The sequence below is a fragment of the Apium graveolens genome, chromosome 9, assembly GCF_009905375.1.
Source record: "Apium graveolens cultivar Ventura chromosome 9, ASM990537v1, whole genome shotgun sequence".
In the NCBI taxonomy this organism is placed as follows: domain Eukaryota; kingdom Viridiplantae; phylum Streptophyta; class Magnoliopsida; order Apiales; family Apiaceae; genus Apium; species Apium graveolens.
Window position 1 is genome coordinate 135,395,390 of NC_133655.1, and position 13,852 is coordinate 135,409,241.

The window sequence follows — 13,852 nt, forward strand, 5'->3', positions numbered from 1 at the left end:
AGCCCCCAATAATCACCACTACCAAACATTGTTCATACTTTCCGACGAACACTGTTTATCGGATCCACCGGTTCCTGTTCACGTTTCCGATAAAGAACCACCATTATCGATTTTGTTTCCGACCACGAACCTCAAACTTTGTTACTACCAGATTCCTCCGTCAACATCTTTTGTTGGGTTAGGGAACATGGTCGGTGGCGATGGCAGTATGTGGTTGGATGGATTTGAATTGTGGTTTTGACAACAATTAAGAAGAAGAGATGATGGGTTTGTTCTGATGGAAAAAATGGGACATAGAGGATGAAGGGGATAGGGAAGAGCAAGTGAGGTAAAAAATTTGTGTGGCAGAGATTAAAACAAATTTTAGAAAATGAAGGGCTGAGGTTAGATCTCAGTTCTCACACTAATATGGGGTTCTCATTTGAGCAACTCCCTAGAGCTCAATATATTAATCATATTAATCAGAGATTTGGTAGAGTAACTTGACTTTAAAATATTTATTATAATAATAATATAGAGTTCAATATTAATTAGAATTTAGATTGGTAAAGAAATTGTATCAATTGGAATTTAGAGTTAAGTGACCGATTAATCTACTAAGAGCTTGGAAAAATCAAGTATTGAATCTTCTTACAATTAGAAATAGACTTCTTTTAACAACTTTAATATTATTTGAATTAGAATAAATTACAAATTAAGTAAGAGTAATTAAATAATTTCAGCAAGTACTAATCGACTATCAAATATTTAATATTTCGTCTATTATAATATAATATAGATATTTTAAAATTTTAAAAAGAAAAATAATAACGCCGCTAAAAATAATAACTCCGCTTAGAAACATGGTATTATTGAATAGTTTTAGTTTGACAATAAAGAGTTGATTCTTAAACCGTTATCAAAATTTATTATATTATATGCGATAAATGCTTTTTTCGGCATCATTTTAATTTTTTAAAATTTAAATGTAATGCAATCAGCCTAGTTATTGTCTTTTCTGAAAAAAATTAATTCAATAATGAAAAGTTATACAGCATATAATCGAAATTGAACAAATATTTGAACATGTTAAATCTTTTTTTCTCGGATAGTTAACTAAACGATATTTTAAAGATGATAGAAATATACGTATTTGCTGTGACTCCACTGAGCAATCAATCGTATGATCTCATGAAAATCTTTATTATTAAATAAAAATTCTAATAAAATATTATTACGAACATGAATACCAAATTACACCAAAATAAACCACCCTTGTAAAAATCATACGGATGTATTATCCCAAAATGTATACCTAACTGACTTAGGTGACCAGTTTGAGACCGTTTTGAATTCGGTGATCAAGCTGATATATCAAATTCATTTTAGCGATCGACTAGGGTTGAGGACTTATCGATTCGGTCAAAAAACGAATTAAACCTAATTAACCAAAACCGAAATATTGTTTTTTCGGTAATCAAACCGATTTACTTTTAAACTGAAAAAAATATTTTGATTAATTAGGTTCGGTTTGTAAAAGCAAAATAGTTGAAAGCCTTACAATTGCAAATAATTGGTCCTATTTTGATTGGCAAGCAAAGAAGAACGGTGGCCAAGTACCTGCATAAGCAGGGTAGTACCACATATATGTCTACAAATTAAGAAAACAAAAATAATAACATATTGCTGAGAGGTGAATTTGCTACAGGAGATAATTAAACAAGATTTATAGGTCGTAAGTCGTCACCGGTGTCAATATCTGAGTTCATGGTAAAATAATAGATGGAGAAGCACTACAGTAATAACAATGTTAGTACCAATAATACTAATTTAAATCCTGTATGATATACGGGTTTTTTAATATTTAAATTTTTTATTTATGTCGTTATATTATAATTTTAAATATTAATATAAATATATATTAACTATAAATTTATAAAAAATTAATAAAATAACATGTGATCGTAATTTAGTAGGATAAGTATACCATATCTAGTAATTTAAGAATTTAGTAGTTTAGCGATTATATAACACTATTAATAATACAATAAACTGTGGTCGAAATTTAGTAGGATGAGTAAACTATATCTAGTAGTTTAACAATTTAGTAGTTTAGCGAATATATAACACTATTTATTTTTTTATTTAATAACAAAATTAGGGAATAACCGTTGAACCAAATTATACCACATTCCGGTTATTATAATATACTAGCTTTTCAACCCGTACGATGCACGGATCTTCATTATATTTTTATATTATTTAAATTTATAATAAAAAAAATTTGGATCATTACGTTATTAATCTATTTATAAATAATAATATAAATATTTGTTGTTGGCAGGATTGGAACCTGAATCTTGGGTAGTGTATAAATAATAATATAAATATTTGATGTTGGTGAGGTTCGAACCTGGGAGTTTTAATAGTGTATAAATAATAATATAAATATTTGCTGTTGGCGGGGTTCGAACCTGTGAGTTTGAGTATGGTATACTCTTTTAGTATTTAAATTTAACGGTGTTGATCACTTAATTTAAAAGATCTGACGGTCATAAATGAGGTTAACCAAACCAACCAAAAAAAGACATACCAACAAAAAAAGGCATACCAAATTATATCTCATTCCGGTTATTATAGTATAGTACTGTATAGATAAGTATCGTTGAATCAAATTGTACTTCATTCCGGTTATTATAATATAGTATAGATAGATACTAACTTACTGCTCGTGCGATGCAAGAGTCTTGATTAATATTTATATATTTTTAACTTTATTTTGTATAATTTTATTAAAATTTTATATAAATAATTAAATACTAAATAATGATTATATATTTACAATTTCAAGTTAATTTCAAGTTAAGTTAAGACAATATTATTGATTGAACGTTATAGTTTTATTAATAATTTCATTTGTGTTTTAAAAAAATCATTATTTTTTTAAAAAAGTTATTATTATGTTTTAATTAAAAGTTAATTTTTAATTTGGATCTATAAAATACGAATTATGCTTAGCCCGAGGCCCATTACACCGACCAAATTCAACTAATTATTTAATTTTTAAATATAATTTTGGTAAGTTCGGATCTATAAGATAATTTTGTTTTAATTCGGATAATTATTATATATGATTCTCCTTTTTAGTTGGCCGAATTCTATTTTGATTTCAATTTTGTGTTAGTTTGGATCAATTGTAATAGATTTTTTCATGGATGAATAATATATATTATTTTGTGTATCCTAAATCAATAGTATACTTTTCTTAGTCGGATCAATAATATCTATTATTTTATCTTAACTCGAAACACATTATATCAAGCAAACCCAACTAATTATATTTAGTTTGCTTAAATATATTTAGGCAAAAATACCACATAAGAACATTTAGAACTCAATATAAAATAGAATTTAAATTGGTAGAAGAAGTTGACTTTAATATCAATTATAATGATATAGAGTTTGACATTAGATAGAATTTAAATTGGGTGAGGAAGTTGATTTTAATATCAATAAAAATTAGCATTGACCGAGCAAATGACTAATTAGAATTAAAATAATTAAGTAGGGGTAAATAAGTAATTTTAGCAAATACCGACCGATGTGCCCCACGCTCGGCCCATTGAGAATAGAAAACGAAGATACTATCGAACTTTTAAGGTTTCGTCCATTATAATATAATAATATAATTTTTTTAGCCGGATCAGTAGTATTTATTAGTTTATTTTAGCTCGAGACACATCATATTAATCAAATTCAACTAATTACTTTCTGGTTTGCTTAAATTTATTTTAACCTGAAATATCAATTAGAATAATGTAAACCTCAACATAAATTAGAATTTGACTTTAATATCAATTAAAATGATATAGAATTTGATATGAAATAAAATTTAAAATGGTAGAGGAAGTTGACTTTAATATCAATTACAATTAGAAATAGAATTGACTGTATATAAAACTCAATTAGAATTTAAACTGGTAGAAGAATTTGACTTTAATATCAATTATAATTGAATATTTATCTTTTTATGAGAGTGTTTTATTTTAAATATTATTATAATTACGGTGACCAGACCAACTACCAACCAAACTTTCATTATTTCGTTTTAAATACAATAGTATAGATAGATAGATAGATTATGGTTGTTATAGTGTATATAATTGTATAGATTTATATTAAATATATTTTATATAAAATATAATATATATATATGTGTATATATAAATAATTCGGCTAATTCGGTTTTAACCGAACCAATATTCTGGAAACCAAACCAAATCGATTTTATTTTGATCAAACCGTAATAACTGGAATTTTGGAAAAAATTCAAATAAAAATGAATCAAAATTATCTGGTCCGGTTCAATTTTTCAGTTTAGGTTCGAATTGGCATTATAAACCCAATTTCATCGGACTTGAACAACTTAAATTTTCTGCGACCAGTATGCTTTAACCCTGTATACCTCATGTTTGGCAAAGAGAATTACTTCATGAACACCCCGTGTTACATGCAGGCAGAATCAGTCTGACGAGGTAGATGTTCTAATCTATATAGAATTATAGATGTTGATAAAATTATTAAACGGTTCGTTTTTCTTTGATCTCTCCGAGATTCGAGCGCTTGGTCAATTGGTTGAGTTCCTCCGCACCTGGGCAAATGTGCTCCCCTCCAACTTCTCACAGCTTTCTTGTGGAGAAGATGCGCATTTTTTGTCTTGTCAATGCACGCACAAAATCCTCCCATCCTGCCATAGCGATACTATGAAAATTCATTTGTGAACCTAGCAGCTCTAACAACAGCATGAAAACTTTGCGAGAATTCATTTGGATATGCATTGGAACTTGTACAGAAAATCAAAGAAGATGTTACGGATGAGTACAATCAGCACTGAGCACTCTAGTTCTTTCATGTGAGCCGGAAAGTTTGGTGTGTAGAGTATATGTTTGCTGAAAAAGAACGACACGTCTGTATCAATTAAACATGCACGTTCCTGTGATGAATTCTGCATCTGTTTGTTATAAGTTTATCAATGAACTTTGTTATATTTGCAAATGGATGATTAAGAGAAAATTGTGGGGGTAAAACTCTTTAAAGTTTAAAGTATCGATGCACAATTTTTATTTATAAATATTGTAAAAGTAAAGATTAATCCATTTGGACATTATAATGTTACAAGTTGCTATTACAGTTTTGATACGATTAAAAACACACAATGATACGTTTATCTAGGAGCTATAGTTGTAACACTATAATAGTTGGATGAAGCTGTTGAAGAGTCTCCTTCCTGCAGCTTCCTCTCAAAGAAAAATCCAGGTTCTTTAGGTTGAGGCAGGGGAATTTCACTAGTTAGCATTAGTACCACAGTTTCCATGGTTGGCCTATCTGTTGGATATTGTTGCACGCATAACAACCCTATTTGGATTGCTCGAGACATTTCAAATTGATGTTGATGCCTTGAATTTTTAATAGGCTCCTCTACTAGGTCCCACACATTACCATCTATGTAGATTATCCATGCCTAAACAATTGGGTGACTAGTTTAGTCAGTAAACATACTTAATAACGAGTAATTTTATTATGGCTTAAATCTCAAAGTAGTCAGTGAGGGTGACATATCAAAAATACCCTTCTAGTTATCGGGGTCTCGATGACACCACTCTAGTTGAGAGTAATCACTTCCCCGTTAGTCAAGGACGTTGACTTGACGGAAGAGTGGACGTGGCAGAGATGGTTTGGACAGCATGAATGTAATGGTAAAGTCTGTTGACGTGGCTAAATAGCAACGGTTATGTCATAGTGATTATACATATATAAACTAGGGTTCTTAGAGTTGAATGAACACAAATCAAAATTCCTGGTTTTCTCCCCAATTCCTTCAGTATAGTTGCTACTCATATGTCTAAGTATCAAAGCCCCATGGGTAGAAGTGCGGATAGTTCCTCCTCTGTGCAGTCGGTGAAGAAGGAAGAATACAAAATGTGTTTTTGTGGGAGACGAGCTAGAACATGTGTTTCATGGACTTTAAAAAATCCGGGAAGGCGTTTCTATACTTGTGCCATACCAAAGGTAATATTTTGATTTTTTTTTATGTTTTTTTATTGTTGTAAATAATGTTTAAAATTTGTTAATCGTAGGAAGGTGAAGGCTTCCATTTTTTTCAATGGTTTGAGGAAGAATTCTGCCCTAGATCAATGGAAGTGATAACTCACTTGAACCACCGGAGAATTTATTTGGAGGAGAAGTTAAAACTTGTTCAAGAAGACTTAGAGGAAAGTGTTGAAAAAAGGAAGATTTTGAAGGAGGAAAGAAAGGTGTTGATTGATGCAAGAAGTCAGTTAGAGGATGAGAAGAAAAAGATGAAAAAACAACTCAAGATCTGTGTGCTATTTGCTGTGATGGTGGTTGCATTTGTAATGAATATGAAGTAGTTGGTTTATGATGGCAGTAAAGATGCATGTGTAATGGTAGTTAGGAGTAGTGAATGTAATGGTTTGAATAGATTGTATGGTTGAATGCATTTGTAATGGTTGTAATCAATGAACAGGTCATATGGACCACCTTTTGGTATAATTTGGGACAAATTAGATAGTCATTTTCATCATGATAATAATTGAAAAATAATATTACAGATACCAAATTACAAAATAGAAACCATTCATCATAAATAAGTCTTACAAACACAAGTTACACCAGTCTTAAGAGATACCAAATACTTAAACAAAAGTTGCAACAGTCTTAACAATAACAAGTTCAAGAGAGACTTAATAGAATTGGCTTAAATAAAACTTTCAAAAGCAACACTACTTAAAATTCATTCCCCTAGGTTAATTGGATCTTCTGCATTATACATTTTATCTTTAAATTTCTTAGCATTTTGCCTAATGGTATGCAACTCATCATCACTGTCACATACATTATCAGGGCATACACTATCATCACCATCTGATTCCTCACTATCATTAGCAAGTCTGTACTCAGGGTCATAAGAATTATCTGTATCATCCCCATTATCACTATTATCACTATTATCCCCAACTATTTCTTCTTCCATCATTCTACTCACATTGTTCTCCTCGGGCTCAGTTTTAATTTTACATTGTTTAGGGGTTTGCGGAACATCAATTAGGTCATCAAAGTTAAAATGATCTACATATAAATCAATCCTACCATATGGCTTAGACAAATCAACTAAATCCCTCACAGAACCATCATCATATATTACCCTGATACCTTCACTAAAACTAAACCCATCACACTTAAAATAAACAAGAGAATTCACATCATAATCATATTTTTGGGCAAAATCTTCTAGGTCACGAAAGGACATCAAATCACTATCAAACTCTGTAATGACCTCGATTTTACCCCCAACATAAGTAATAGTAGGAGGAGAGGTAAAATCACCATGGTGGTGAAGATACAGAGTAGTAGACATGCTGAAAAAAAATAAAAAATAACATATAAATGTATATATGTGCACATATCAACATACTTACAGATTCATACAAGTCAATACATCTAGGATTCGTCAATTACGGGAATCGAACATACCTTCGATTGCAGTATTAGATCTTCAAGTGACAGTATTCGCACGCCCCCCCCCCACAATATTCTTCCAATTCGCCCCTCAATTGCACTCTCTCAAACGAGTTCTTCACTTAGGGTTTTTCCCCCAATTTTCCAATTACACTCTTCTCTCTCAAATTTGTTTTTAATCGATTATGACTGTTTATTTTTATTGTTTTTTTGTTATAAACGTAGTTTTGCTTATTTGGAAGCCACATAACTTAACAGCTGTTGCCATGTAGGTGTCATATGGATTTGCCGTTAAGTAAGTAACGTCTCCCGTCAAGTCAACGTCCTTGACTAACGGGGAAGCATTACTCTCAACTAGAGTGGTGTCATCGAGACCCCGATAACTAGAAGGGTATTTTTGATATGTCACCCTCACTTCATCACTTCAGTGACTACTTTGAGATTTAAGCCATTTTATTATTCAATGACCTATCAACTTACATGTCCGAGAAGATCATGGTTGTGATTCAGATGAGTAAAATTTTTGTTTCTCTTCCCAGTCACTATCTCTAACAGCAGTACCCCAAAGCTGTAGACATCAGATTTTAATGAGAATATGCCATCCATTGCATACTCGGGGGACATGTAACCACTGCAACAAGAATAAATAATGCATCAGACTTTTTTCTAATGCAAGCATTATTTTTTAGAATGGTAGAAAATCTTACTATGTTCCAACCACTCTAGTTGTACTGGCACCGGTTTCAGTTTCTCCGCAGATCCTTGCTGTGCCAAAATCCGAAATTTTTGGGTTCATCTGAAGATCAAGCAAAACATTGCTGGCTTTGAGATCCCTATGGATGATCCGCAATCTAGAATCCTGATGAAGATAAAGAAGTCCCCTTGCGATGCCTTTTATGATGTTATACCGCGTAGGCCAGTCAAGCAAGTCGCTTTGTTTTTTATCTGTTGAAAAGGTCAGATTGTGAGAAGCAAATTAAGAAATATGCTACTGCCTACTAGTAGTAAAATATATTATCTAAAAAATCAGACAACATTACTACAGAGGCGAGCATACCAAAGATGAAGGAGTCCAGGCTTTTATTGGGCATGTATTCATACACCAACATTCTTTCTCCTTCCTGCATACAGCAGCCAAGAAGCTTCACAAGGTTTCGGTGCTGAAGTTTAGCAATACATAAAACTTCATTTTTAAACTCTTTCAACCCTTGCCTCGAATCTTTTGAAAGTCTCTTTACAGCTATTTCTTTTCCCTCGTCGAGCATACCCTAAATACATTAATGTGTGAGAGTGTCATATTCTGCAAAAGGATCAAATGACATGTGATCTGTTGTCAATCAATCTAATCAAGAAGCAAGACCATTGATCATATGTGTTTAGGGAAACACGTATGAGGTTACAATATTGAACATAAATGTTCAACTCATACAAAATTTAATTTTCTATTTCATGTGTGTAAATAATAATCTTTCGACCCACGTCATTGCAGCCATGACGCTTACCTTATAGACAGGTCCAAAGCCACCTTCTCCAAGAAAAGAGTTTCTTGAGAAGCCATTCGTTGCGGTATCTAAGGTTGTGAGGTCAAACAATGGCAACTCTAAATCCTCATCACCCTTCCCAGTGGCCCCATCATTTTCAATATACTGCCTTGTTAACCCTGCAATTTCGACTTGCAAACGCATACAGTAAAAATAAATCATACCATTGAAAATTGTAAAAGAATACAGTGAATCATCAAAATACCTTCTGTGCGCTTTTTCTTCTTGTTCCTGATTACCCACAGGCAGACGCACATCAATGTCACGGTCAAAATAATAGGTATACTTAAGAACCTTAGTTTTGATCTCCCATTTTTAGCTTCATATTTTGCTAGAAAGTATATCAATTCACTAATTAGTAATTACCATAAACAGTGTAAAACGTACTGAGTTCGGAGGTAATGAAGACAAATTAAGTTTACCTAATTCAGATGCAGCCATTCTTATGTAAAGATCTTGACCATATTCTTTCTGATGTCTAATATCAATAAGCTCATCAAACCATAACAAGCATCCACGTCCACCGCCTCTAATATCTGTATTTGAATAAGCTGTACACGAGCAATTCTTCAAGCACTTCCTCTTACAATCATCAAGGCTCATATAGTTATGAAACCAAGAACGCTGAGTATCTGGTAATTTTAACCCCGAAAATTTCACAAATTCCTCTCCATTTACACAGCTCAATTGTACCTTCCTCTCACATCCAGTAGACCAATCGGCAGCATCCCATTTCTTTTTATCTTTTGGCTGAAATCCATCGAAGCACTTGCAAACAGGAGAATTGTTAATGTTACAGCTCCCATAAGCTCCACATAGCCCATAATGATCACAAATATCAATTGGATAAGAAAGAAGAATTTGCCAAATTTGAAATTTTTCATTCCATACCCATCTTTGCATATTACCAAGTGGATCCAATGTAAATCTCGAATCAACTCAACTATTAACAATTTCGTAATGAAAGTACAACTCCTTATCATTAGAAACAAAACCGTACGTGTAGACCGGGTTAAGGTCCACTAGTGTGCCAGAAAACCAAATACCATTCCAAGACCCGCCACGCCAATGTATAGCAGAACCATTCTTCAGCATGAGCTGTGGATATCCATTGTGATCAATGCGATTTGTATACTCACCTGGAGATGGATCATCTGCACTTTTCCAAGAACTGAGATATCTTTCTAGCCCGGCTTCCAACTTCCACCCGAGCTTAGCACCCGGTAATAGAGTATTTCCAGGATAATCAAAACTTTGCCACAGGTAATTATCAGGATCACTCTCATCTTCATCCCTAATTACAAGATTCCCTGAATCCAACAGCTGCCCTACAGAATGGTTAACAGCCATCGACGAGTTTGATGACCAAACTATATTATTCGATCCAGTGAGAATAACAAGATTTCCATTGCCTTCAAGTTTCAAAAGACCTGATGTAGAATTAAGAGGAGCTTCTCTATTAGCAATCCATACAACTGTCTTTTCTGGTTTCTTCTTGTACCATATACCCACGTATCGATTTTTGTAAGTTCCAATATTAATGAAGCCAAGCTCGAAATGACCACCAGATGAAACAATGGTGCTTCCATCTCTAATTATCTGGTTGGCTCTTATAATGTCTCCTGCTGCAGCTACTACGGAGTTTTTTGAAACAGAAAACAAGAAAATTCAGAATAACAATGTAATCAAAACGGTTACAGAACTGCAGCCTTCCATAAGTTTCTTAAATTATGAGAGAGAATCGTATATGAAATGTTACATGCACATCTCCTAGGGGACACTTTCCGTTTAGAGACATTTTTTCTATGATTCAAACTTAAATATTGGAGTTTGGGCTAAATTCTACAAGCAAGGACAAATTGATAACCCGCTAGACCAACGTAAAATTTAAGTAATGAGAATAATATTTGTACTCCAACAGTGCAATCTTCTATGAGCATCTCCATCGAAGTCTTTCTTGTAATATTTGCAAATAAACAGAGTCGTTCGTTAACAAAACTCGGGATCGGCTAGTTTAAGTGAATTCGGTTCGATTCGTTTGCTTAAACGAGCCGATCGTGAATATAAAAAAATGAGCTCGGATAGGTAAACGAGCCGAGTCGAGTTTTTGGTATGTTTGACTCAGACTCGGCTCATTTAGTTCAAAATCAGCTCGGACTCTGACTTGAATTTTGTAACTCAGCTCGGATAAAATATATATATATATATATAAATGATAAATATTTATTAATCACTGGTATAAATTTCAAAGTCTTTCCTGTACATCAAAGCAAGAAAAAGCATTTTCCATGTTTTCCCGGTCAAATTTTTATAACACTGCCAACTGTGATACCAACTATCATTTGTATTACAAAATCATAAAATTATCACAAAACATATCTGTGCTGCTAAACATTTTTTTATTCCCTTTCTCCGTCGAATTGGACACATTGACATAGTTCCGACAAGACTTACCTCGCCGGTATCGTGAGAGAAAAACTAACATTTTTGAACACTTTATCCATTTGAATATGGGCCTATATACACATAAACCATCGAACTTAGCCTCCTTGTCCAACTCTATGTGAGATGTGTGGCAATCAATAACTAGACTAGAGCATAACCAATTTCCAATTTGACTGGTTCATGGTAATGACATCTGACGTGAAGCTGCTGTATGAGCCATCGTTCATACTCGGAGCTGGTACTTGCACTAGCTAGTCAATGTCATGTGCCTAGTTCTCACTTTTCTCACGCCTTCGTGCAACTCTATTCAAATGATTATTCCACAAAGATACATTCAGTATCAACATCAAAAGAAAAAGAAAAGTCATGCTAGAAAGATGCTGACGGAGAGAAAATTTTAAAGATGAACACCAAAAGACAACATCAAAAGAAAAGTAATACCCCGATACTAGAACCGTTTTATAAGGTGAGTATAAATGTTCTCGACTCATTTTAGAATTTTTTTGTTATTCGTTTGATATTGAGCTGCACATTCCATGTAATATTTTAAGTTTATTTTTTGAATAATTGGACTTACATAACCAACAAATTAATATGTCATAATAAATTTTTGGTTAAGGCAGAGCGCCCCTCTTTTATCCTTTGTGGCACAAATTAGTCCCCCCCAACGGTTTGGTGTTTGATAATTGTACGACGAGCGGTGTTCTAAAATGCAGAAATCGGGATATTACGTGGAGGGATTTTTTAGTGATTAATCGGATAATCGGTGATTAATTGGATTGATTAATGGGAGTATTAATCGGAATAATTTATTTAATAAATAATAATAAATAATATTATTTAAAATGACCTTTCATAATATTTTTAAAAAATAAAACTACATATTATTAATTCAAGATTTTCATAGTTAGAAAATTACTACTTACTAGTTTAAACTTTAAGATTTAAAATAAATCGAGTGAGGGTAGGATAAAATAATATAAGTATGAAAGATGTAATCATTGTTGAATAAATTTAGAATAACTCAAGATTGTGAATCGGTTGAGAACGCGAGTTGAGTGTTGAGATTTGAGTGTAATTCAAACAGGGTTTTGTGTAGATGATTTAGGGATATAAGAATTTATGACTATGACTGAGTCAATATATTAATATATTATTATTAATATTAAATATTAATTATTATATCAAAAAACTATAATTTTTCTTTAAATTTTTTAATTATTATTTTTAAACTTTGACCGATTCGGCCGATTTTTGACCAGATTCGACTGATTTTTCCTGAACTGCCCGACTTTTGACCGGTTTTTAAAAAAACGTACTTTGACCCGATTAACAATTAATCGAGATGGGATCCGTCCGAACTCCGATTAATCGACCGATTAATCCGTTAATCAGCCGATTTTTAGAATACTGATCACGAGTGAGTGATCCTTTTTGAAGGCACGATCATTGAATGATATTTTCTTGGACTTTCTTGAAAAATATTCTGTTTATAAATAATTTTGTAACAATATTATCCATTTTTAATACAATTATAAAAATACATTTTTTAATATTTTATTTGCAATATTATGCAACTCAATGCAAATACATGCAAACTCGATTGATTTCTACAACAAGATTAAACCTAGAATGCAATTAAAAGTAACACTCGGCAATTAAAAAACTCCATGCAACAAGTTAATTGATTTTGATTACACGACAATTGAAAGGCATATGTCATAGCCTATTTGTTTATTCCAGGATTTAACTCAACTCAAATAAGAATGTAACAAGTAAATAGTGGTTCTATCGTCAAAGAGATCTCTCAAAGTAACATCTGTCAAATGATTAAGAAACATTGTTCATCTACAGACTTGAGGAAATAATTCACTGGAAGAAGTTAAAGAAATTAATCAAGCCTCAGTGACATAAATCAAGATTGTGGATTTAATCAAGTGTCAGAGATCTTGTCAGTGTATCAAACAATTACAGGGATTTAATCTGAAGAAAATCAAGTTATTAAAGTCAAGATATGAAAAAACATCACAGAAGTTAGTCACTCATGAACCAGACAGTACATCGAGTGTCAACATTGAAGTGGTGGAATTGATTCATAATTTTCAGAAGATTTTCAGAAGAATACTTGTAGTTCAAGAGTAGTATTAATTCTCTATTAATTAATTAAATCATATAATTTAATTAAAAAAATAAATTATATCTGCAAAGATTAATTTATTGATTAATTGAATTAATTAATTAATTAATTTCGAATTAATATTATTGATTTTCAGAAGTGTATTTGAATTAAAATCAGTTTTAATTCAATAAGACAATTAAACTTGAACTGGCATGACAATCCAGATTGT

At 32.1% G+C, this 13,852-nt stretch overlaps 1 pseudogene; it reads right to left on the bottom strand.

The window, feature by feature from the left end:
* Positions 1-5,138: 5,138 nt before the first annotated feature.
* On the bottom strand, positions 5,139-10,907 carry LOC141683103 (G-type lectin S-receptor-like serine/threonine-protein kinase At4g27290; annotated as a pseudogene).
* Positions 10,908-13,852: the final 2,945 nt, after the last annotated feature.